This window comes from Musca autumnalis, unplaced genomic scaffold (genome assembly GCF_047663935.1).
Source record: "Musca autumnalis isolate F117 unplaced genomic scaffold, ASM4766393v1 scaffold_5, whole genome shotgun sequence".
In the NCBI taxonomy this organism is placed as follows: domain Eukaryota; kingdom Metazoa; phylum Arthropoda; class Insecta; order Diptera; family Muscidae; genus Musca; species Musca autumnalis.
In genome coordinates, this window is record NW_027412088.1 from 113,872,667 (window position 1) to 113,899,284 (window position 26,618).

The 26,618-nt window shown below is 33.9% G+C and overlaps 1 protein-coding gene across 7 annotated transcripts in view; it reads left to right on the forward strand.

The window, feature by feature from the left end:
- Fs (Follistatin) overlaps positions 1-26,618 on the forward strand; it is a 178,480-nt gene that overhangs the window by 33,712 nt on the left and 118,150 nt on the right. Inside the window, exon 1 of one of the 7 annotated variants that reach the window (XM_073992959.1) lies at positions 16,170-16,260. The exons of the other annotated variants lie outside the window; for them this stretch is intronic. The gene's annotated coding sequence lies outside the window, so the exon portion shown is untranslated. Of the gene's footprint in view, positions 1-16,169; positions 16,261-26,618 lie in introns of those variants that run through there. 7 annotated transcript variants of the gene reach the window in all.

Genomic DNA, 26,618 nt, shown 5'->3' on the forward strand with positions numbered 1-26,618 from the left:
GCATTTAGCCCTGTCCGCCTCTATGGCTGGAGACTTGGCCCAAATTTTAGATTACGTAATATTTTCCAAACGTAGTTAAAATCACATTGGTCCACCACTTCGAGTTCCTCCCCCACAAAAGTTTGAATTGTTTCCTAAAATCGTATATATCCTATTTGGCCATTTTTTCTGACATAATGTACGGTGACCAACTAAAATGGCTGGTGGGCGCGATAACTATCGAAAGGAATGACTCTCATAATGAGATACACTTGCTTAATGGACTAATTCGGCACATTCCGAAACACTTTCTTTTGCGCTACGAGCAATAATTCGAAACGTCCGCAATCGCTAAGATAGGTACCCTTAAAGTTTTGATATTTTTGCCGATAAGTTAATACGTCCAAAAAAGGCCACAAAATTTTGTAAACTCCAAGAATACAAATTTTGGGGATAAATATATTGTCTGTGAAGCCGATTTTGGATCTGTCGATAGTAAAGGTATTAATCCACACAGGCGACAAAGACCAATCATGTATTTCGTACTCTCAAAGAGTACCTACTACGAGTAGGATTGGGAGTTCATAGACTGTATTGTCCGACTCCGGCTAAAGCAGCCTTCTTTTTATACCCTATACCACAATGTGGAAAAGGGTATTATAAGTTTGTTTTGGTAAAAATTCATGTAACACCGCGAAATATTCGTCGGAGACCCCCAATGTGGTATACCAATCTTCATATCTCGACGAGATATCAGATCAGAATAGATCCCTATTCTTATTGGTGATGATCGTGAAATATTTAGCGGGTGAAATGGACCAAAAACATAATATTTATCCAATTTTCTAGCGGCTCTGTAGGTCTCAATAATAGTCCGATCAACGCGTAATTTTAAATAAGGTAACAGTATATCACAAAGGAAAAGCTTGCAATTTGAGATGGCGATCGGATAATATTTAGAGGGTTAAATGGACCAAAACTTTTGACTATACCCTTTTCTTACTTGTTTAAATATATTTTTTAGTTGGATTCTCCAATCACTTCGGTTAAAGAAGTAAAATTTTTGCATTTAAAAATTTGTTTCTTGGGTAAATATTATGTTAAGTTATCCGCACAATAGCAGTAGACAATTTTCGATTGGAATTATTCGATGTCGGATGTATTCAATTTATAGAAATAACTTAATAGATATTAAAATACCTTGACATATTAAAGTATTCCAAATTCCAATTAAAAGGTTTATAAGATGTTAATATGTAATGTACGTGCGTCAAAGATTTGTCCACTAAATACTTTTTGAAAAAATGGGTCTAAAAAAGGGCGATATCTCGATATGCATTAAAACATAGATCTATTTTAATCACTTTCAGCATAGAGGTTCTCCAACCAAAAAAATCCAAAAATCCTTATTATAGCCAATATTCTTAGAAACTAAATTAAGATCTTCGAATACTGAAAATCTAGCGAAAACAATTGCGGATTTTACAAATTCTGAGATATACCAAAATGTGAGCATATGTGGTGTACAACTTACAAATACCGATAACCAACCATACCGAACGTGGTCTGATATGGTAATTTTCAATAAAAAATATCCAAGAACTAATACATAATATATATTTCTCTGTACCAAATTCCAAAATTGTATTTTAAAGTTTTTAAACTCTCTCTTCATTGATTTTATATACCTTGTCTCAATAATTGTTAAAAAATCGACTAAAAGCCTTTAAAATAGCGATAGGTAACCCTACCCAACATTTTAAAATTTCATGATTTTTGGTCATGGTGGGCCCCCCCGAAATGAAATCCTGCGTACGTCCCTGACTCCAAGTATGTTCTGACGAAATTCGTTTCGGACAATTTGGTGTTGATTTAGACATGACTGTCCGTCTGACTGGTGCGCCCGATAACACTCCAACGCACAGTGGAAAAAAGTACCGATTTAGCTCGCCAAAAGTACAAATCTATGTTTTATTGCATGTTTGCCCATAAATTCGATATGAACAGCTATAAATTGACAATTTTACTTCATTTATTAATATATTTGGTAAATTTGTATTTTTACCGTAGAATGGTACTATCGATTTTCGATATTTTAAAGATTTCTACCACATTATCCAACCGAAACGGCTAGGATTTGGTATTTAGTCTCCGTGGGGGTTATGCATACACTCCTATAAACATTTTCGGTATAGGTCCACGTTTTCATATAGCCCCCATAGACCGGTACCACTGATTTCGGTAATTTTTGAGGTTTTGGATAATGTGGCTTATCCAACCGAAATAGCTGAAAGTTGACATTTAGTCTTCGTTGGTGGTATAAAATATTCCGACGGAGAATTTTCGGCACAGGTACACGCATTGATATGGTCCCCATAGAAAGGTACCGCCCTAATTTCAGCATTTTTACATAAAAAATACTATTAATAAAAATAGTAATAAAATAAAATGTGGCAGTTTGTTGCAGCTTAAATTTTAAAAATTGGTTAAGAACTATGTGTAGTAAAAATAAAATAAAAAATCTACGCGCCATCCCTCGACACTCCTTAGTAATAGCTTTAACAAAGTGCACAATTTGGAAAAAATCGGATGTCACATGTTTTAAGTGTTGCAATAAATAACATCTTATATTCAACATTTTTTAAATCACCTGCTTCACGAAATGTTAAATTCAGTAAAGCTTTAAAATTACTTTGTAGGAAGAGTGTATGCGACGATCATAAATTTACTACTAAACTATATTATGAAAACTAGTTCAGAAATGTCAACCAAAAATGGACCGTTATTCCGCTTAGACTGATGCAAAATAAATTATTTTAAATGCCGTTGCATTCTGTGGACACCTTAGATTCATACTGCAATAATAAATTGGCGTATGCGATTTTTTTGACTTTTGGCGCGCTAGATCGGTATTTTTTCCACTGTGCAACGGATCGACCGATTTGGCTCGAATTTTTTATTCACTCATGACTCGACTACTTCTTTGGCTACAAACATTTTACTGTGGACCTGTTGGACATCTAAAAAGACTTTGGGGTACTTTAAGAGAAATCGTACTGGAGACCAACTGGACTGTTATAGCAGTGATAGACTTCTAGACTTCTTGCTGAATTTTTATGGAAAAATTTGGATAGGTGTATGCTGTGAGGAAATTTTGGTCTTTTGAAGAACCAATCGTCATTTATGAGGAAGTCAGATTTTTAATAACAGAAAACCATGTGGCCATTTGTAAGTAAACTTACTTGACCATTTGCCCCTCTATGAAAGGATCTACTCGTATGCCATTAAAAATCTTGTTGTTCTCCGATGAGAGGAGTTCAAATGAAATTTCGATTAAATGTGATGCCCATATCAGGCGTGTGGAGTAAATTAGTCAATAGATTTATTCAGGGGAAGGCGAAAATTTATGTTTTATAATAGAGTACATAATTGAAATGACCAAAAGGAAAAATCGTTAACAAATCTACATTATATTAGGGGCATTACTGCTATAGTATGTCTATTTAATTATTTCTGATTGTCTTTTCGGCCTAGCCGAACTTAACGTTGGTTTCACTTGTATTGTGTTTGAAGTGGAAGACAAAGGACACTTTCCACAATAAGATGCTAACTTTGTCATTCCGTTTGTAACACACCTAAATATTGGGAGGAAACTCTATAAAGTATTAAGATGTCTGTCTATCGGTACATCAGTCTGTTGAAATCAGGATAGATCTCGCATCATTTAACGTAGAGCCATATAAGTCGGTTCAGACGTTTACATTACTCTTAAGATGGATTATATCGGTCCACGTTTTGATATAACACCATACCAACTGATTTTCGTCATTTTACAACGACAATTTACCATATTCTGAAACAGCAGCTTTATAGAAGGCCAAAAAAGAAGACGTATGTCCCGGAAAGTTTTAGGTTGTTTTACTATTTTGATCTTTAAGAAGTTTCTAGAAATTGCAGATATTCTAGAAAGTTACTTACTGATACCTTAGGAATATCTTTGTAATTGATCAGAACCCGAGAAAAAAGGATAAACAAGTGTAGTTGTTTCTACTGACAAAACCCCAGAAAATTTTAAAAGGAATTTGACCTTGGCTATTTTGACTTTGAAGATGAAGAGCTACAACTTTGCTTCCAAGAGTATATCAAAATTCTTAAAGATTTCGACAAAATTATCACTTTTGTCATCAAGGTCTCAAGTCGTTTGGGGCCCACAACCGAGAAGTGTCTTATTTTTGGTCTTCTGTCTCGCTGCGGAACATGGTTAAGTTTCCATGATTCAAAAAAATACAAACAGTGTTATTGGACAACAATTACGGTAATTTGCTACTTCCGTCTCATTGAGTAAATAAGTCAAATTCGGAAATTGTAAATATACTCGTCGGTCTTTGTTTTTTTCTTTTTGGTAGAGCAACCTTATAACAATACTGTCAGATTTTATTTTGAAGGGTTTTGCTACGAGTATATGAGTGTACGAATTATCGAGGTAAAAAAAATTTGGGTGTCCGAATTATAGTGTAAATAATTTCAGTGTCCGTATTAACGCGTTGTCAAGATAAACAAGTGTACGAATTATCGAGGCTATACTGTATTTCTGTTTAGAATATTATCTTTCAAACAAGCCATATATTTTTAAAATCGATTAACAAATGGTTAAGTTATAGTGGTGGAAGTGTGGAAACACACATTAAAAAACAAAAACAATATTCGAAACTGCTTAGAAAATACCAACCAATATAACTATTTATTACTACGAAAATAGAAACTATGTAAATTTTCGAAAACGGAAAGAAACAATAACAAGTTAAACAGTATAAGTCGGCTCAGAATTTTGGGCGTATGAATTTACCGGCAGAAGTAGGGATTTGGATTAAAATTCAAAAGTTTTGCAGGGGAGGTAAATAAAAGCATCGACTGACATATTCCATTTTTGAAGTAGATCTTATTTTGGGAGTCATTCCTCTCGATAGATATCGCGTCAACCAGTCATTTCAGTTGGTCACCACATAATTTAGACCTTTGGGCCATTACATCAGGAAACATTGACTTGTCCACTGTAAACAGGGACACTAGGAGTACCATCGGTAAAAATTTCCAAAGGATCCTCGAATAGACCCTTAACCGCATTTAAACAAAAATGTTGAACATTTATGTGGGTGGTGCAAGGGTGCACATTTGAACTAAGTTTGGACACAATCTATCGAGATTCAAAGTTTGGACAAAATCGGTTGCTCCGTTTATGAGATATTGCGCGATCATTTTAGCGAATATTTTCTAATTTTATTTAATATGCAAAGAAATATTACGATATGGAAAGTGTGGACCGGTTCGAGAGTTGTCGTGCGCACCTGCCACTACACTTCCTGGATGTAGGGGTTTTGTACAGCTTTTGGGTCAGTTTCCCAACTAATATGGACTTGCCACTCAAAAACGTGTACCATCGTAATAGGGGCCTTGAGGGCAACCCGTTGCAAGAAACTGCACTTTTGCGAAATTTTGAATGGGAGGTACCTGAAGAAGTTGACATATATACTCCATATTATAACCTAATGTATGTCTCGTAGAAATATAACGATGTGAAAATTGTGGACCAGTTATCGTGCACTCAATGTTAGGAAAAAATGTTGAACTGTTGTGGGGGAGGTACCCAAACTTAGAACTTGATTTAAATTTACGCAAAATATTACGACTGCCACATTGGTTTATCCGTTGGCGAGTTATCGTGCGTTGCATCCACTACACATGGCGCCATAGGGATTTTTACACCTTTAGGGCTATTTTCCCAGGATGTATGGACTTGCCCCTGAATAAACGTGTATGTACATTGAAAGGGGGCAGTGAATACAAGTTGTGCGGGAGGTACCCGAAAGAGTGGACCGATAGAGTCTGGTAGAAATTTCACGATGGCCAATGTGTGGATCAAATCGGTTAATCCCTTCAAGAGTTATCGTGCGCACAATTTTTCCGAACATTCTTGAACTTTTGTGGGGTATGTACCCGAAGGAGTGGACCGATATGACCGATCCTCATATAAACTAAGTTTGGACAAAATATTAAGAAGGCCAAATTTTGGGCCCAATCGGTTGATCTGTTCGAGAGTTATCGTGCGCTCCAACCAGATAGACGGACGGACATGGCTAAATCAACTCCAAATTGTCTGAAACGGATGTCGTCCAAACATACTCTCAAACCATTATTTCGATCAGGCACATTTTGCCCGTATGAAAGAGTATAAAGACCATTCTACAGTAATGGATTTATTGGGTACTACATATTTTTTATTGAACTCCACGGCGTATGCTTGTTTTTATTTACGAAGATTATAATAAAAATCATACGCAGTAGTGTTGTCTTTCATTTGTGCTTTATGCATATGGGGATTTCTGAATGAAACCTGACACTTTTTCAAGGTGAGGTTTTGATTTCCTTTATTTTTTGCTGTGGTGTTGCTGCTCATTAGCAAAATATTTTAGTATATTTTCAGATTTTTTGACTAACGATTCCAGAGATGTCGCGCCTTGAAAAAGTCGAATCCTGTAAAAACTACATGCAAAGAAATACTCATAACTTCTTTAATATTGGTCCAATTTGAAAAAATCTTTTTTTGTATGTTTTATTGTTTTATCAGCTATTAAACAGATAATAGCAATTGCACAGTGGGCTTGGGTGCTATTTTCGCGATTTAATATTTAAAATCAATTTTTAAAGATGTTCGACCCCTTCGATTTTCTTTAAATTTTTTGTATTAAACTACGTTCAATTACAAAAATTTTAAGTCCTATGTGGTAATGGGGTTTGGACAATTACTATTTTTTCTGAATTTTTTAAAATTTGTCAATACAATTTTTCCTTAATACCTTTGTACAGAATTTGTATTTCCTGTATTTTTGAAGCTAAGCGTACATATTTATCATTATATATTATATATTTATCATAAAAAATAGAAAAAAATGAAGAGTGGGCTTTAATGAAATTTTCGCTGATGCATTTTCAAAAACGAAAAATGGCGCAGTTTTTAAGATGTTTGAGATAAATTCATAAATATAAAATCGAAACAACTATTTATAAATGAAACTTTTAATTCTTTTAATAAAATAATAAATTTTGCACAAAGGTATAAAGGCAAAATTGAACTGAAAATTTAAAAAAAATTCAGAAAAAATAGTAATCGTCCGAACCTAATTACCACATATGACTTAAAATGTTTGTAATTGAACGTAGTTTAATACAAATAAATTTAAAGAAAATCGAAGGGGTCGAACGTCTTTAAAAATTGATTTTAAATATTAAATCGCGAACATAGCATCCAAGCTTACTGTGCAATTTTTTTGCTATTTTTTATTTAATAGCTGATAAAACAACAAAACATACAAAAAAGATGTTTTCAAATTGGACCAATATTAAAGAAGTTATGAGTATTTTTTGCATGTAGTTTTTACAGAATTTGACTTTTACAAGGCGCGATATCTCTGGAACCGTTAGTCAAAAAAAATCTGAAAATATACTAAAATGTTTTGCTAATGAGCAGCATCACCACAGCAAAAAATAAAGGAAATCAATAACCTCATCTTGAAAAAGTTTCCGATTTCATTCAGAAATCCCCAAATACGTTAGGGTGACCTAAAAAAAGAAAAAACAAAGGGTTGAAAGGTCTAACCCCTTAAATGTTTCCCATTTGATCCAAAAAACGTATATATAAAACCTCGTTGTTTTTGTCCAATGAGAATCCGAAATACCAAATTCAGTCCTCCAGTGTAAAATGTCAAAATATGTTAACTCGGTAGCATATTGAAGATTTTCTATGCATTAAAAATCCAAAATACGTAGCCCTCGTAATATCCACTTTAGTAAAAAAGTGATAAATGTTCCTTTAAAATAACTCAAAGGTGGTATCGTTATATGCCCAAACATAGCCATATATTTACAATTTTCAAAATTAAACTATAATCTCACAAAATACCTATTATCTAGCGGTGAGAAAACATTGTCAATACTGGAACTTTTTCACCAAATCGAAATCAAAAACACATTTTCGTTATCAGGATAATATGGTACTGGTGCTTTTTTTTTTTTGGTTGTAGCAATAATGTACAATTTCATACGTCCAAAATGTGCCTTATAATGGTTTAAAACGCCAAAAGTTGTGGCCGGCGTTTTGATATAAGTATACCGATATTAAGTATGTAAGTTGAAGTTTGGCCGAATTAGATGTAAAATTGTGGGCATATGTCAACTTTTGTAATATAGGCTCCATATATCGTTACCACTTGATCCTCGGTATTCTAAACACTTTAGCATATCTTCTGGCTAAATTGGCTGTATTTTGACATTTAGGACTCACAATGATTAAAAAACTTATCACCAAAAAACTGTGGGTATAGGTTCACCTCAAAATATTACAAGCATATCTCCACATTACTGTACAGGCATCATTTAACGGTATATCCTGATGGTTTAACTTCCCTAAAATTCTGGAACAACATTGGCCGTAGTTTGACACTTCGGCGACTCCGAGGGCTGTGGGTATGTATCCACCCATACATTTTAATGTACATATGTATCTGATTTCGATGTCGAAATATTCCACAACAGCAACTGTGATAGTAAATATAGATCAAAATATTGTTATTTCCTTCCATTCATTCATGGCAATGTACTGCAGACGTTATTTTTCAAAAGGTTGCTGACTCTCGTTTCTGTCTGCATAATCTCGAGTAACACGCTTCTGAAAATTGTATAAACAAATACAATGTTGCGCAAATATTCTTGCACACAATTTACAGAACCCAATAACAGACTCACAGACGACCTTAAAAAGTCTCCAGCTATGCCACAATCCCAAACCCAAATCAAATCGATAAACGATCGTTTTTGCTTACCAATCGGAATGAGTGAACGTGGTACAGACGAATACTTAGGTGTTGGTATGGTTGTATGTGTGTGAAAAACAAGATCTGATCGTCGTTAGTCATTCACATCGAATTGAATTATTTACTCACATAATTGTTTTTATTATTTACGGTATCTGTCTGCGCCTTCGCTGTCTGTCCGTCTAGACTCTTAAATCTGACACAGCAAAAAAAAAACAGAAAAAAGACATAACCTTAGACAATATGCAATGGTGTTTAAACAGCAAAACAGAAGGAGCTGCTAGACGTAAACCAAACCGAAACAGCATAAACACTGCAATTCTTAAAACGCCCTCGCATTCTGTGGCAATTTCAAATAATTTGTGGCTAAACAATAACAACATGAAACGCTATTTGCAAACCAATTCCCGTGAAGGTGAAGACCGTTTATATGAAGTGTCGAGTTAACTGTAGTTCCAATGAAAAGAAAACTTCATACAGCTACATACATGTTTGTTTGAATATGTACAGTGCATTGCAAAACTTGGTACGCATTTCTGCAACCAAACTGTTCTTACTTAGTATCACAAATTGGCATATCACTTGGATGGCCTTATAACTCATCAAGAGTTTTAAGGATCAATATTAAACTTAATGAATGAGTTGAAAGTAATACATTAAATGTGAAAGCCAGATTTTCGTTCTATGACTATGATGGTGATTACCTAATAATAATTTTAATATCTTTAGGTTTGATGTTATGTCTTAACTTCCTCAATTATCCATAAAGAAACATAATTAGCCTCAAAATATTCCAACGACACATAAGAAAGAAGAATGCCTCTCACAAGGCGTTTATTTAAAAATGCTTACATATTCGTAGTTCTTCGATCCAGATGAAATATTAAAATATGCAGTATATTTTTCCGATGTGAAATTTGTTCCTTATTGAGATTGGACTTCCTATGTTCCTATGGACAGGAAGTTTAACCACTTAAACTTAAAAGTTATCCGAAGTCAAAAATAATTTTAAGGCCTCCGAATTTGCTATTTTTCCAATCGCCGTACTTATCTTACCAAGTAATTTCGTAATGAAATCTAAACGTTTTTTTTTTTTATTTTGGAAAATGAACTGTAGTGCGATTCTGTAACTCCTTAATGTCAGAATTAACGACGAATGTCGGTAGTTAACGATAATTTTCGGTAAGTGCTATTCTGTAACCAATTTTAACGTTTTTGTCGGTAAATTTTGTCGTTAATTACCGAAAATTATTGTTAAGTTAACAACCAAAAAAAATGACCTTCGCCTAATAGGCAAAATTTCCAAATAAAAATAAAAATCAGCTTGAGCCAGGCTGGGGTTCGAACCCACGTCCTTGAAAAACACATGGAAAAAAGTGTTGTCACGGCGTGTTAGTGTTCAGAACCAAACTCATAACTTTCAAAGGCTACGCTAAGCGTTTGTCATGAAAGCCATACAAAGATTTGAACAAAAAATTCAACTTTGTAAAAAAACAACTTGCATTTGAAAGAGGAAATAAGTTAGAGGATAGCGAAGCCGCCCCACAGTCGATGTGTCTGAGGAGCCTTCCTAAACCAAAGGCGAAACATGCATGTCACACAGTGGTGATTGTGTGGGTTCGTATCGTCGGCTTTCCTTTTTCAAAAAACATCTTGGTCAGTAAGCTCGTCTCTAACGAGAAATTAGTTAAAAAATTAATAAAAAAAATGACCTTCGTCTAATAGGCAAAATTTCCAAATAAAAATAAAAATTTAGCTTGAGCCAGGCTGGGGTTCGAACCCACGTCCTTGAAAAACACATGGAAAAAAGTGTTTTCACGGCGTGTTAGTGTTCAGAACCAAACTCATAACTTTCAAAGGCTACGCTAAGCGTTTGTCATGAAAGCCATACAAAGATTTGAACAAAAAATTAAACTTTGTAAAAAAAACAACTTGCATTTGAAAGAGGAAATAAGTTAGAGGATAGCGAAGCCGCCCCACAGTCGATGTTTCTGAGGAGCCTTCCTAAACCAAAGGCGAAACATGCATGTCACACAGTGGTGATTGTGTGGGTTCGTATCGTCGGCTTTCCTTTTTCAAAAAGCATGTTGGTCAGTAAGCTCGTCTCTAACGAGAAATTAATTGAAAAATTAATAAAAAATGACCTTCGCCTAATAGGCAAAATTTCCAAATAAAAACAAAAAAAGTAGTCGTTAAGTCTTAACGACAGTACATGATTGCAATATTTAGCCGATTTCACTTAACAAAGGCGTTTTTATTTGAACATATGTTATGGTAATAAGAAGGTTATACAAGATAAATAAATACATATCAAGGCTACGCTAATATTTGTCTTTATTTGTAAAGAAGGAAAACGTTAAAGTTTTAAAAGAACTCAAGTGTGGCACTTTTATATATAGGACCTATACCAATGCGCTTAACATAATCTTTCTAGGAGGCTTTCGTTGGCTTTAATGCCGTATTGAGGCCAAAACGTGTATAGTGTTCCTATAACCTACACGGTGCTCTTGAAACAATTTTAAATGGAAGGTGCTTACACCTCGGAAATTTTTGCGGATTCTGAAACTACAATGTTTATAGATGAGAACAATCAAAAAACAAAAAAAATCGCCGGAGCGCTTTTTAAATAAATCGCGATTTAAGTTGAAAATTTTAGGGGTTGTTTAGGTTTTCGCGATTTTGCTTAGAAACCACATTTCCTATCAAAATGGGACTAAAACAAATGTTGTAGATATGAAAATTCTTTACAAGATTGACCTTTATGATATTCTCGTCGGTTTTACCGTTTTTGAGATATAGAAGTTCAAATTGGGACAATTCAAATTCAATTCAATTCTGTATCGCCCCCTTATTAAACAATGTCATGACTGCAAATTCCCAACTTAAACTTATATATCTAAAAAAATGTTACAACTAAGGATAAGTAACTTAAGCCAGTCTTGTAGACAATTTTCACAGCTTTAAGATTTTCTCAGGTCACATGTCGATACGACTTACCGTGTTCAAGCAAATTCGCGAAACCCTAACAAAAAAAAAAAACTAAAAAAGTAAACTGAGCTTCCTTATCTCAAAAATGGTACAAGCTGGGAACAAATGATAAACGTCAATCCTCCAGAGAATTTTGACAGCTACAACATTTTCTTTAGCTCCATTTCGATTGGACTCGCGGGTTTCAAGCAAAATCGTAAAACCCTAAAAAACACCTAAAAATGTAAATTTTGACCGAGATTTATTTAAAAATCCCTACAGCGATTTTTTCTTGTTTTTGGATTTTTCTCATCTATGAACACTGCTGATTCAGAATTCACAAAAACTTTCCCTGTGTAAGCGGTTTTCATCAATAGTTAGTTAAGGCGCACCCTACATGACATTGTTTTATAAGGGGCGATACAGTCAGTGCATTGTCCCAAGTTGAACTTCTATATCTCAAAAATGGTAAAAACTACGAAAATACCATAAAGGTCGATCTTGTAGAGAATTTTCATAGCTACAATATTTGTTTTATTCCCATTTTGAAAGGAAATGCGGTTTCTAAGCAAAATCGCGAAAACCTAAACAACCCCTAAAAATGTCAACTTGAATCGCGATTTATTTAAAAAGCGCTCCGGCGATTTTTTTTTTTTTGTTTTTTGATTGTTCTCATCTATGAACATTGTAGTTTCAGAATCCGCAAAAACTTCCGAGGTGTAAGCACCTTCCATTTAAAATTGTTTCAAGAGCACCGTGCCTACTTTGTTCTGTGGTAATCTTATATATAAACTTAGCATCACTAACAATATATATATATATAATTGTTCCACAAACATCCCAGATGGGACAAGGGAGACTTCTCTCATATCAATGAGTGCACGCCGATTCATATTGGCTCAATGATATGGGACCTACTTTTTATTGCCGAGTCCGAACGGCGTGTCTTACGACACCACTTGTAGAGAAGTTTTTCATGGCTTATATACTCAGGAAATGTCGCCAAGCATTACTGAGGGGGAATTTTGCCACCGTTGAAAATTTGATGTTGCTTGGCCTGGGATTCGAACCGCAGACCTTCTGAGTGCAAGGCGGACGTGCTAACCATTGCACCACGGTGGCCCCAATCACTAACAATAAGAATGCTAAAAATGGCGTATTAGTTCACATGTCCGAACATTTCATACTCTCCGCTATGATAAATTCTGCTTAATGTGGGCCAAAGCCACAATCCAAAATATGACCCTACCGTTGTAATTAGAAAAAAAATAAAACAGCGCTTTAAATACGTACATATAGGATTCTACATTTATATTTTTATATCACACACACATTACCTTTTGAGCAACGATTCTGATTACATACATCTATTAAACATATACAAGTATATATAATGAATCTTCTTTCACTACAACACAGACGGTGTATACTTCCTGAGACTGCAGGCAGATTTGTTTGTCCACAAGACAAGTTGCTGTCCACTTAAAACACATACATCGGAGATATTCTATATTTTGCATTGTGGTCCCTTTACGTGGAGATTAATGCAAAATATTCTGGAAAAAAAAAAACACCAAAATCTATGATATGTACATATGTATTGTTTATCTCCAAGAAGTACTTACATGCAAACTTCACGTTGAAGTTACACTTGGGAAACGCATTGTTGGGATACTTGCAAACAATCATTGTAGGCACATTACTTAAAAAATATGTTTTCTGCATTACGCGTTTTGTCTGCTGTAGTTGCGAAGAAATAACAATTTCAACTTAAAAATACAATAATAAATATTAAAATATAATTTTGACAAATTGTCTTTCTATCGATATTCGTCGGTATGTGCTACCGATTTATACAATCGGTAACATAAAGTTACAGAATAGCACATTCGTTAACTCAACCGAATATTTTCGTTAATTACCGATGTCGGTTCGTTATTAAAAAAAAGTTACAGAATCGCACTACTGATTTGGTGTTCGTCATAATAAAATATGAACTAAAAATAAACGAAATCAATAGATGCCGCACAGTGGTTCATAATCGTTTTTCCTGGTCAAAATTATTATTGGTTTGACAGATAACACAAACAATTTACTGGTAAGATAAAAAGACTATATTCGGTTCAGTAGTTGCAGAGAAGTTCGAAGTCAACGTAAAACTTTTGAGTTTTTTACTATTTTTGATCAAAATGTGCATATTCACATAAAACTCAAATAAAAAGTCATATACTTAAAAAAATGTGTCCACACACACTTTTATCCATGTAATTTTAATAAAATTAAAAAAGCGTGATGGGTACAAATGTATATATGGACTGAAAGAGAAGACTTGGGTATCTTTCTGCGGATACCAAACCTCGTTCCATATTGTTTCCTAAAAGTTCTATTCGACTAAAATTGGAATTTAGTGAAATATTTAGTTCCTGAGGAAAAATAAAATAGCTTACTTTGTGTAAACGCTACGGTAATTTTCTAAAAGGCAACAGTCCTGCCTTTTTCCAACCCGTCTGTCTTAACTACTTAACAAACAAAGAATGAACACAATGTCTGTTATAGTTTCCGAGAAATATTTTTCTTTCTCCAGAAATTTGTAAAAGTGTTTGTCGTGGAAACCATGCAGGTTGAATGGGAAACAAACTCGATAACAAAGCTTAGTCTCTCAATTACAATATTACAGTTACAGTATTACAATAACTTCAGCCGATATGTCTGATGAGCTGCTTAAACTAACAGAAATCGACTTTCCTTTTTTCACTTGCAAAAATCTTCTATCATAAAGCTCAACTCCAACGAGAAATTATTTAAAGTAATATCTTCGCCCTAATAGGCAAAATTTTCGAAAATACCTTTTGGTTTCTGTGGTTCACTTCGTTTCTACTTTATAATGGTAAATGTAGTGAAAATGGGGTTTCTGAGATTTTCAAATTTCAACGAGCAAAACCTTTTTTTCACAATGAATTTCTATCATTTCTTTTTTTCTTTAAAATGCACTATAGTTTCAAGCAGGAATTTTTTGACCAAATCTATTTTTTTGAAGTTTCGAAATTTTAATTTTTTTGCACAGAATAATAAAAAACACATCAAGTCATCTGAAAATAATTAGTTTTTGTTAATAACGTTAGTATTTGTTGACACAAAGTTGACACTTTTTTATGTAAAAATAAAACAGACTTTGTGCTGTAAAATATACAATTTGTGTTGTATTGCGTCGCTGCATAAATATACAGAAGTGGGACCAAAGTTATTATGAATCGGGAAGCTGTTAGTGAGTACTTTCATAATATTTACAAAAAGAACGAAGAAATTTGTAAAATTAGCGTACTAAAAGCAATGTTTTTATATATATTGGAAATCATTTTTTACAAATATTTTTTAAATATATTTAAACTTTAAAAAAATGTCCAAATTTGTCCATCTCCAAATCGAACTTGGAAGCTAGCAGGCGGTCTGTACTAATAAATTCAGAAGTCAAATCTTGCTCAAATTTGCCACAGTTAAGTAAAGTGGATTTTTCTATTTTAAGATGGGAGATTTTTTGTAAATACCTGTTGTGACTGTACGTAGTATCCAATTGAAATAGAACGGTAATACCCACATCTATCAACCGAGTTTCCTTAAAATTCATATTTAAGGGTTTCAGAGTGCAGAAAACATGTATGTATAATTTTTTTTGAAAATAGGTCGACTTCTTGGAAGATATGAATCCTTCGTACCAAAAATTATTAACATAAGTCAATGTTTTGGTTTAGACTCCACAAATTTTGGCAGTTTTTGGTCATTTTGGTCGGTAAAACCTAAGAATTGCTGTTGGTACACATTTATTATAAATAATATTTAATTTCAATACAAAATGGACGTTGAAATAGTTTTGGCCAGAAAATTTGGATTTGAGACCATTGTGAAATGGGAGAAGAATGTCTTTCGAACAAGCAATCATTTTTTTTAAATCACTTAAAAAATGGTATAGTTATAGTGGTCATCTGGTATTTCCATTTGTTAACTGGTATTTTCGTTGTCCATGGACCCAACAACACAGAAATTATACATCAGAACGCTTGAACATTTTTCATGTAGCACAGTGTAATAAAACAATTGATATTGTTCCCTGTGTTAAGAACTTCTATATGTCAATCTTATAGAGAATTTTCACAGCTATAACATTTTCTAAACTCGCATTTTGATAAGACTTGCCGATTTCAAGCAAAATCGGGAACACCTAAAAAACCCAAAAATGTGAACTTTGACCGCGATTCATGAATTTTTTATTTTTTTTTAGTTTCAGAATCCTCAAAAACTTCCCAGGCGTATGTACCTTTCATTTAAAGTTAGTTCAGGAGCACCGTGTATAACTCTTCAAATGTGTTGCTTTCTAAACAGCCCACTTCAGTCCACTTTCCTCATTTGCGATTCGGTTTGGCCAGAATATGCTACATCCCTGCTAACATTTGTAAGTACGTTTCTTACTTCCTCGCCTAAGGCGTCACTTCCGTGTGCAACTCCTTAGTGACTTCTGACTGACCTCAAAGCCGATTGTTTAAATTTATTTAAGAATTCAAATATTTGAACTAATATAGGACATTTTTCTATATGATGATTATATGATACGGTGGTGCAGTGGTGCAGTGGTAAGCATATTCACTTTGCACTCTGAAAGTCCGAGATTCGATTCCCAAACCAGACAAACATATCACATTTTTAAAATGGCAAAATTAATTTCTGAGTGTTTCAGCTAAGAAATATTAGTTCTCTAAAAACGTACTTAAAAATAATAAAGAAGTAAAATAAAATTAAATAAAATACTAACATAAAAGTAATAATAAAAATATCACCAATATTCTTTTTTTCTATTCTAAGAACTATCACCTGCGACTGTTTCCATGTCCTAGGCACTTTTGACACTTTTTGTTTGCAGGGATATTATACCAAGGCGTCTATTCACAAATGTCGGAAGTCTGTTAAATATAGATAATATTATCTTCAGTGAAATTTGTGAGGATATCCATATTGTTAATAAATTTGGAGTCTGATTGTATATGTTACCAAATTTTCATCTATATACTATACTAGCAAAATGCCCGCTACTTCGTATGCGGAAAAGGAATAATATAGAAATAAACAATATTTAATATGAAGAACATTGAACATTTTGATGTACTAATACCTATTTGAATTGATATTTAATTTCTTTCAATTACTGCACGTTTTGTTCGAATTTCAAAAAAAGACCTCTACACTTCAACAGCGGCCCACATTTTAAATTCCAGTCCATGTTTTTTTTAGAACGGTATGGGTATTTTGAAAATTGTATCCACATTTTCCAACCTAATTTTGAAATTTGTGATATCAAAATGTAGAAAACCATTATTGAGAAGATGTTACCCTATATAACAGCAAATTTTTAAGACATTTTATTTTAGGCCTTTTTTCTCAGGATGTAAAAACCTTCTTGTAAAAGATTAGCCGCATAAATCTACCTTTTCAAATGAACTTACTATAACGTTCAGAATAGACAACAAAGATAAAAAAAATTTGTTGAAAAGGTACGTTTGACTTTTTGATTTTAGTACATTATTTAGAAACCGAATTCGTGTGAACCTGTACCAAATTTAGTACATTTAGTACTTTCCTTACCCAAAAGTACGAATTTCCAAAACTACCTCAAGCCTACACTCCATAAGTAACCTTAATTCGAAATTTCAGGATTCCAACTCTATCCGTTCACCCAAATATAAATTGTACCAAATTTAGTACATTTAGTACTTTCCGTACCCATAAGTTTGAATTTCCAAAACTACCTCAATCATACACTCCATCAGTAATCTTAAATCCAAATTTCAGGATTCAAACTCTATCCGTTCAACTAAATTTAAATTGTACCAAATTTAGTACCATTTAGTACTTTCCTTACCCATAAGTACGAATTTCCAAGACTAACTCAATCCTACACTCCAAAAGTAATTAAATTCCAAATTTCAGGATTCCAGCTCTATCCGTTCACCCAAATATAATTTGTACCAAATTTAGAACCGTTTACTACTTTTCGTACCCATAAGTAAGAATTTCCAAAACTACCTAAATCCTTCACTCCATCAGTAATATTAATTCCAAATTTCAGGTTTCCATGTCTATCTAAATCCGAATTGTACCAAATTTGGTACCATTTAGTACTTTTCGTACACATAATTATGAATTTTAAAAACTACCCCCATATCTCAATCGTACACTTTAACGGTAATCTAAATTCCAAATTTCAGGTTTGTAGCTCTATCCGTTCACCCAAATCCAAATTGTACCAAATTTAGTACCATTTAGTACTACTCGTACACATAAGTACGAACTTCCAAAATCATTTCCTTATATCAACACCACTTCCCAACCTTGATTCCCATACCAAATATGAAGATTGTAGCTACATCCGCTCAAAATATACAATTGGTACCAAATTTAGTAACTTTTCGTACACTTATAGGTCGAATTTCCAAAAACCCTTTGATACATCTTTCTAACTCTCCATCAGTTACCCTCATTCCAAATTTCACAAATTCTAGCTCTTCCCGTTTGCCTAATACAAAGGGTACCATATTTAGTACCTTTTAATACTTTTCGTACCCTTCTAGGTCGAATTTCCAAAAACCCAGCCTTATCTCACCCCTACACACCAACAGCAACCCACAGTCAAAATTTCAGCTTTCTAGCTTCAGCGGTTTCGTCTGGGCGATGATATGCCAGTCAGTCAGTCACTCACTCACTCACTCAGTCATCACTAAGCTCTTTTATATAAAGGGTGTTTTTTTAAGCCCGATAGAACTTGAAATTGTAAAAAATAACACAAAAAATTAAATTGTAATCAAAAATTTGTTTTTATTCGAAAGATCAATACGTGACATTAACATTTGAAAATGATTTCGGGCATATGGGCACCGCGGCTGTTCTTGACGAAGTGCATTCTGGACGTCCAATTTTTGGCCACTTTTTCGAGCACTGCTGGCCGTATGTCACGAATAACACGAACAATGCTGGCCTCCAAGGCATCAATTGTTGCTGGTTTATCAGCATAAACCAGTGACTTCACGTAGCCCCACAGGAAATAATCGAGAGGTGTCAAATCGCACGATCTTGGAGGCCAATTGACAGGTCCACTTCTCGAAATCAACTTATCGCCAAATTTTGATTTCAATAAGTCGATGGTTGCGTTCGCCGTATGGCACGTAGCGCCATCCTGTTGAAACCACATCTCCTCCGGATCAATGTCATCCATATTTTCAAACAAAAAATCATTGATCATGGTGCGGTAACGATCTCCATTGACCGTAACGCGAGCTCCGGCCTCATTTTGTGGATTGGTCTCACTCCATATGCGGCAATTTTGCTTATTAACAAACCCGTTAAGCCAAAAATGCGTCTCATCGCTGAACGCCATACAAATGACGAAGTCGTCTATAAGTTGCGCGAATCGACGACTGATTTTCAAAGTAAATTTGGATAATTTCGTAGCGTTGTTCAAGCGTGAGTCTATTCATGATGATTTGTCAGACTATACTGAAACAAATAAAAAAAAAGTTTCATCAAAATTTAATTTTTTGTGTTACTTTTTACAATTTAAAGTTCTATCTAGTTTAAAAAACACCCATTATATAGATATTCTTAAATGCCTGTATCAAAAATATCCGTTTCATTTCTTTTTGTTGTTATTTTATACATAGAAACTATAAGAGTTTTAATGAAGCAATTATGCAGCATGAGCGACGTATGATTGCACCATTATGAAGTCCAGATTTCGCATTGTGCAAGATCGTACTTACTTCGTTACGATATTTTGGCATTCTTTATTTTTAAAGTTATCATTGTTAACGACCACTATTTGGTTATTAAACAGCAAAATACAAATGCACACACACATAATTATATATCTGCAATTTAATAGTACGTGCACATAACTTAGAACTTTTCGTTCAAAATTGAATTTGTGGTTATACATATCGACGCCTCCAAATAATAGTATGCTAAGTCGACTTAGCATGTTTTCAAGTTCTTTACATTTTTATGTTTAACGTCCTTTAACATAAATTCTGTCAAATTTTGGTAATGATCGGACAATCCGAACAGAAGTTATAAACAAATATTTACTTAGCATACAACTGAAGGTTAAAGAAATTTCCAAACTTTTAGAGCTTGTCCTGCAAAACTCGCTTTTCAGAATTAGCAAACTATTATTTGGAGGTGTCGAACGTCCTTTACCTTAAACTCTGTCTAATTTTGGTAATGATCGGTCAATCCGAACAGAAGTTATAAACAAATATTGACTTAGCATAGTACAGAAGTTCAAAAAAATTTCCAAACTTTGAGAGCTTCTCCAGCAAAACTCACTTTTAGACTTAGCATACTATTATTTGGAGGTGTCGATATGAACATATTTGAATTTGGTCTAGTTTTGCCACATGCCAATGAAATATTCATTCTCATGCTTTAAACAATCAATTACTAAGAGTGAGGATTCCATTAATGACATTCTCAAACACACTGATGTGTGGCACCAGAATGTCACCTATAGGAACCTCATAAATCATCAAATACATGCCCCATTGGACAAATGCACAATATGACCTGGTCCAACCCATATAAATCTTAATTGAATGAAATTTAATTATTCTAAAAATCCTTTCTGTGTTTGTAATTAATTAGCAAAGTTATTAATTTTAAGCCATAATAAAATCTGTTTTTGAAATTTTACCATTAACAATAATAATTCCTTGTACACAAAATACCCCAACAATCTTCCGTCTCTGGGAAAACCTGCACCACAAAGCCAGAGAATGTGTGTAATTATAATATAAACCACAACTTCAACTGTATACCACACGTCAATAACAACACGACCAACAACAATCGTAAATGTCAGAAAATGTCCTTATTAAATTTCCTCTTAAACAATTAACGACCTACTGACAACATTACTTACTGCTCAGTCAGCCATCCAGTATTGGCTTTATAAACGTGTGGACATACTTCCAGTCCACAGTACGTGAGTGTATGTGTATCAATAATATTTAGAGACGATGGGACGAAGAATCTGTTCGGATATATGTATATGTATGTACGTGCTTGTATGTGTATTTATTATTCGAAATGAAGGTGCATTTTGTGGCGAAAGGAGAGAAGAGTAGAGGGAAATTGTTGCCAATAGCCAGCCCGGTGTTGAGTGCATTCCAGAAATACTAAAAATAAGTACAGAAATAATTGTGCGCACATAACCATCCATGCAGCATTATTCAGTGCAGCTTGTTTACCCGTATGTCCGTGCTTGTGGTGTCCTGTCTATTTTTAGCTTTGAGAAATTTATTTTTATTTGCAAAACTAAGCCGGTGATGGCGACTCACATGGAAATAATTTGAAGATGTGCTTTCATAATGCATTTGAAAAGGAATACGTATGGGCAATTATTTTATGCTGGTGACAGTGCAATATTGAATGTGTCATTATCGGTTTTACGGCCCTTCCATCACTATGATTATCGGTCAGTTGTTGTTTTTAGAAGGACATTGGAAGTTAAAATGTGTGTGTGTTTATAAAATAATGAAGATGACATGCTATGATTTGTTATCGAAGGGTGGCGAAGGATGTACGCATGTTTGAAAGTATTTATGCATGTATGTATATCAACTAGTAGGTCAAAATGAAACACAGTGCTTGAGGCCGCCGAACTGTTGATACTTCACCAGCAGGCGAATTAAACCAGGAGACGAAAATTTGCAAATATGTATTTGAAACCCGTTGCCATGACAATAAAATGCCTCTAAAAACAATATATGGGGATTTCTGAGTGAAATCGGACACTTCCTCAAAATATGGTTTTTGATTACCTTTTCTTTTTGCTGCAGTGATTGAAAAAGTCGAATTCAGTAAAAACTATATAAATAACTTTATTTTCACATTTCGTGAGTTACGTATGTTCGATTTCGCATTTTTATACCCTCCACCAAAATATGGAGGGTATAATTAAACTTGTCATTCCGTTTGTAACACATCGAAATAATCATCGGAGACCCTATAAAGTATATATATTCTTGATCGGGGTAAAATTTTAAGTCCGTCCGTCCGTCTGTTGAAATCAAGATACAGCTCGCAATTTTTAGGATAGAGCTTTGTAATTTGGTATAGTAGTTTCTATTACTCCTAGGATGTTTGGTATTGCAAATGGGCTATATCGGTCCACGTTTTGATATAGCCCCCATATAATGGTATCACCCGATTTTTGGTATATTTAAGGTTTTAGCTTCATTATCACACCGAAATGACTGAAATTTGGTACTTCATATAGCCACCATAGAACGGAACCTCCTGATTTTCGGTATTTTGAAGGTTCTATCCTCAATATTCCTCCGAAATGGCTAAAATTTGGTATTTGGTCTTCCCCCAGAATTTTGTCGGTATAGGTATGGATTAGCAAACGATGAGAATATATTCTACAAAAATATTGCTAGGTCGGTCCACTCGAAAGAAATCGATATTGTCATGTTTTCATTGTCCTTTATCACTTTTACCCGATCCTTTCTCATGAAAACTCTATGATTATGTATTTATTTAATTTTTTGCAATTTGCTATTGACTGTGTAGAAAACTGAAATATGTTAACAATTTTTGGTAAGAAGGATTTCAGCCGAATCGGTTATAAAATATCGCTGAAATCGCCAATATATCTAAAATCGGGCGGTGTCGTTACATGGGGGCAATGATAAAAGTTGGACATATTTTGAAAAAAGTTTAAAAACATGTTTTCTGCACTCCCAAACTTCTAAATATGAATTTTAAGGAAAAACTTTTGAACTATGGAGCTATGACCGAGCAATTTCAATTGGATACTACATATAGTCATATTTTGTCATTTTAATAGCTTAAATATATTTAAAAAATATTTCTAAAAAATTGTTTCAATATACATAAAAACATTGATTTTACTACGCTTTTTTTACAAATGTCTTCGTTCTTTTTTAAATATTATGAAAGTACTCACCATCATAAGTACTCAAATTCATAATTACTTTTGTCTCACTTCTCTATATTTATGCAAGGACACAACACAACAAAAAGTGTATATTTTACATCACAAAATCTTTTCTATTTTTATACAAAAAGTGCCAACTTTGACACTGCACCAAATAACGGCATCTGTCGGTATTAACAAAAACTAATTATTTTTGGTTGAATTGAAGTGTTGTTTATCATGCTACGCAAAAAATAAAATGTTTAATTTATTTGAAAATTTTGCCTTTTAGGGCGAAGATCATTTTTAATATTAATTGTTTTTAATTAATATTAAAAATGATCTTCGCCCTAAATGGCAAAATTTTCAAATAAATAAAATCAGGTGAGCCAGGCTGGGGTTTGAACCCACGTCCTTGAAAAACGCAAGAAAAAAGGTGTTGTCACGGCGTGTTAGCGTTCAGAGCCAAACTCATTACATACTTTCAAAGGCAGCGCTAAGCGTTTGTCATGAAAGCACAACTACGAGGGCGGTTCGGAAACTTCTAAAGAGAATAGTTAGTTTTTCAAAAATATTTTTATTTTTCAATATAACACTGTGCAACATTTTTGAGCCAATCGCGTGCAAACAACTTCTTTCCAGAATTTAATGAAAGTAGAGGACCAATAGGCAAAAACCATATTTGGGTTTTGTTTTCTTAGATCGGGTTCGGTTTTTATGTCCTCATCTAAACATGGTTAAAAATCGAATTTTTAAAACAAATCGGGGCTGTATCTCTGAAACCAATACGAATCTTGTTTTGACATCTGCAGCAAACTTGTAGATAAGAGCATGAAGAAAATATTTGGAGGAATAGTGATCTCGAAAAACTGAATTTATTGCCTCAAATTTTATAATATATGTAAAAATTCTATAATTTGTGTATATTTCGCAGCGTATCTTCCAAAATGTTAAATTCTTCTTACTGTTACCTTTTGGGAAAATATTCTCTGGAATGTAATACACAACTTTTCAGAACATAATATTATTGTAAAATGCCTCTATCGCCTTGTTTATAGCGAATTTTTCAACAACAATTTGGTAAATATTTCAATAATTAATTGAAATCCCCAACATAAGAATAAACAGCCTGTGTGAACATTGTTTGAAATAGGTTTTGTAAAAGGTATGTTATGAAATACCCCTTAAACAACGTGAAATAACAATTTTAGAGTTTCAGAATGTTCTGAAGAATTGATGGTCACATTGTTTGGAAAATTTTTAGAATGGTCACTTGTTTCAACTTCCAACAGTTCAGTTGTTACTGACCATAATTTCAGAAATTATGTGAACTTTTCTTTATTTTAACGAGTTTGATGCGCTAGATGCTGCTTTTCCTAGTTCATCTGTTTTACACATAAGTTCTACTACTTTAGGGCTACAATATTGCTGAAGACTGCAAAGCAAAATTCTTATTAGTTTCGGACATAAAGGTCCGATCACTGGAAAAAAGGCTCATTTTAGGTCGGTTTAGATGAGGCCATAAAATCTAAACCCGATCTAAGAACACAAAACCCAATTAAGGTTTTTGTAGTCTCAACATGTACTTTCAGAAAATGCCCATTAGAAGTTGTTTGCATTTCCAGTGTTGCACAGTGTAATCTCCTGAAACTTCAATACACTTAGTCCAACGCTTTTCTAGCAGTTCTATCCCTTGATTAAAATAGTTTTCCTCAAGGTCTTCAAAATAGTGGTTTACAACTGTAATTACATCTTCAATTGAGGTAAAACGCTTGCCAGCAAGGAATTTTTTTAGATTTGGGAACAAGTATAAGTCACTGGGAGCTGAATCAGGAGAATAAGGTGGGTGGTCAAGCAACTCGTACTTTAATTCGTTGATTTTAGCCATTGTTAAAACACTCTTGTGCGCTGGTGCGTTGTCTTGATGAAAAATTATTTTTATGTGTTGTAAGCCAGGACGTTTTTCTCGAATTTGTAAATTTAATTGATCCAAAAGGTTGCAATAGTACTCTGAATTTATTGTTTTACCCTTTTGCAGACAGTCAATCAATAAAATACCTTTGAAGTCCCAAAAAACCGTTGCCATAACCTTACCAGCCGATGGAATTGTTTTTGCATTCTTTGGGGCACTTCCTCCAGCTTCAGTCCATTGTTTGGATTGTTCTTTTGTCTCTGGAGTATAGTGGTGGATCCATGTCTCATCAACAGTTATGAAACGACGATTAAAATCCATTTTATTTCGCTTAAAACTATCGAAACAAGCTTAAGAAATGTTCATTCTTATGCGTTTTTGATCGACTGTTAACAAATGCGGCACCCATCTTGCAGAAAGCTTTTTCATCTGTAGTTCTTCATGCAAAATTAAATGGACTCGATCATTTGAGATGCCCATGATATTAGCAATTTCACGCACTTTTATTCGTCGATCATTTAATACCATAACATGCACTTTGGCTACAATTTCTGTTGTTGTTGCTGTTTTTGGACGTCCAGTACGTGGTTCATCTTCAATGCTTGTACGACCACGTTTAAATTCAGCAACCCAATTTTTTACTGTTGCATATGAAGGAGCACTTTCACCTAACACATTCACCATATCATTATGAATTTCTTGTCCCGATAAACCTTTTTATGTAAATATTTAATGACAGCACGCATTTCTAATGTTTCCATTGTAAAAAAATTGCGGATGCGTCTTTTTTGAATACCTGTTTCTATATGAAGGAGTTGCCAGATCGAAACATAATTTAAACTGTGTTCATAACAGAGATGGAAGTTTCCAAAACACTTAAAATTTTTCTGTTTATACCGCGCATTTTGTGCTAGGCTAAGAAGTTTCCGAACTGCCCTCGTAAATGGGCAAATACCCATTGTTGTTGTAAAACAAAAAATGCATTTGAAGGAAGAAAAGTTCGATGGGAAAGGTATGGGAAATTGGTGTTTTTTACAATTATGGATAAAGTAAACATGCCGTTCATTAAGGCGTACGATGGAAAATATGTTATAAAATGAAGAAGATAGAGAATATCTTTAAAAATATAAAACAATTGGCTTTGTGCGAACGACTAAAAATGAAGTTTACTCTATACATATTTGTAAAAAACACCAATTTCCCATACAAATTTACGGTAGTGGATTTTGGCACTGTCCGCTTTAACGGACACCCGGTTCTGGAAAAACTATAAGTTTTAAGAACAAAAGTTATTTCTTAAAAAGTGCTTAAAAATGAAAATAAAACTGAATTCAAAAAATAAATTTAAATTTCCCAACAAAAATTGTGGCGCTAAGTGGGTTAATGAGTACGGTCCGATTTCATATTTATCTCAATGATATGGGATATCCTTTTATCGCACTGGGAATCAAACCCTCTGAAATACCCCAACACTTTAAATATCCGACCCAATTTCAATTTCTTCCTGTATTTAGTTATTACAAAATTGTTTAGTAATTTTACAAAAACACGCACTAAAATTTTAAATTTTTTTATTCCTTTTACATATCCTTCGAAAAAGTGTGCCATCGATGTTACAATTGAACAAGCTGTGCTTGATCAATAACAAATAATATGGAATTGCATGATAATGTAACACAATATTTTTTAAACACACAGTCACTAACCCGCCCTCTTTTTTTGGTCTACTTGTGGTTTGACTCTTTCACAAAATATAACAGATTTATGTAAATTGAACGAGTTGCCTGCCATCTAACAAATTTACTTGCGGAAACATGCATACAATGTTGCAGGAGCCGTGATGTACCTGAATGGAGTTCATAGTCACACCTACGAATCTGCTATTACGATGTATACCGGCAGACAGCCAGAC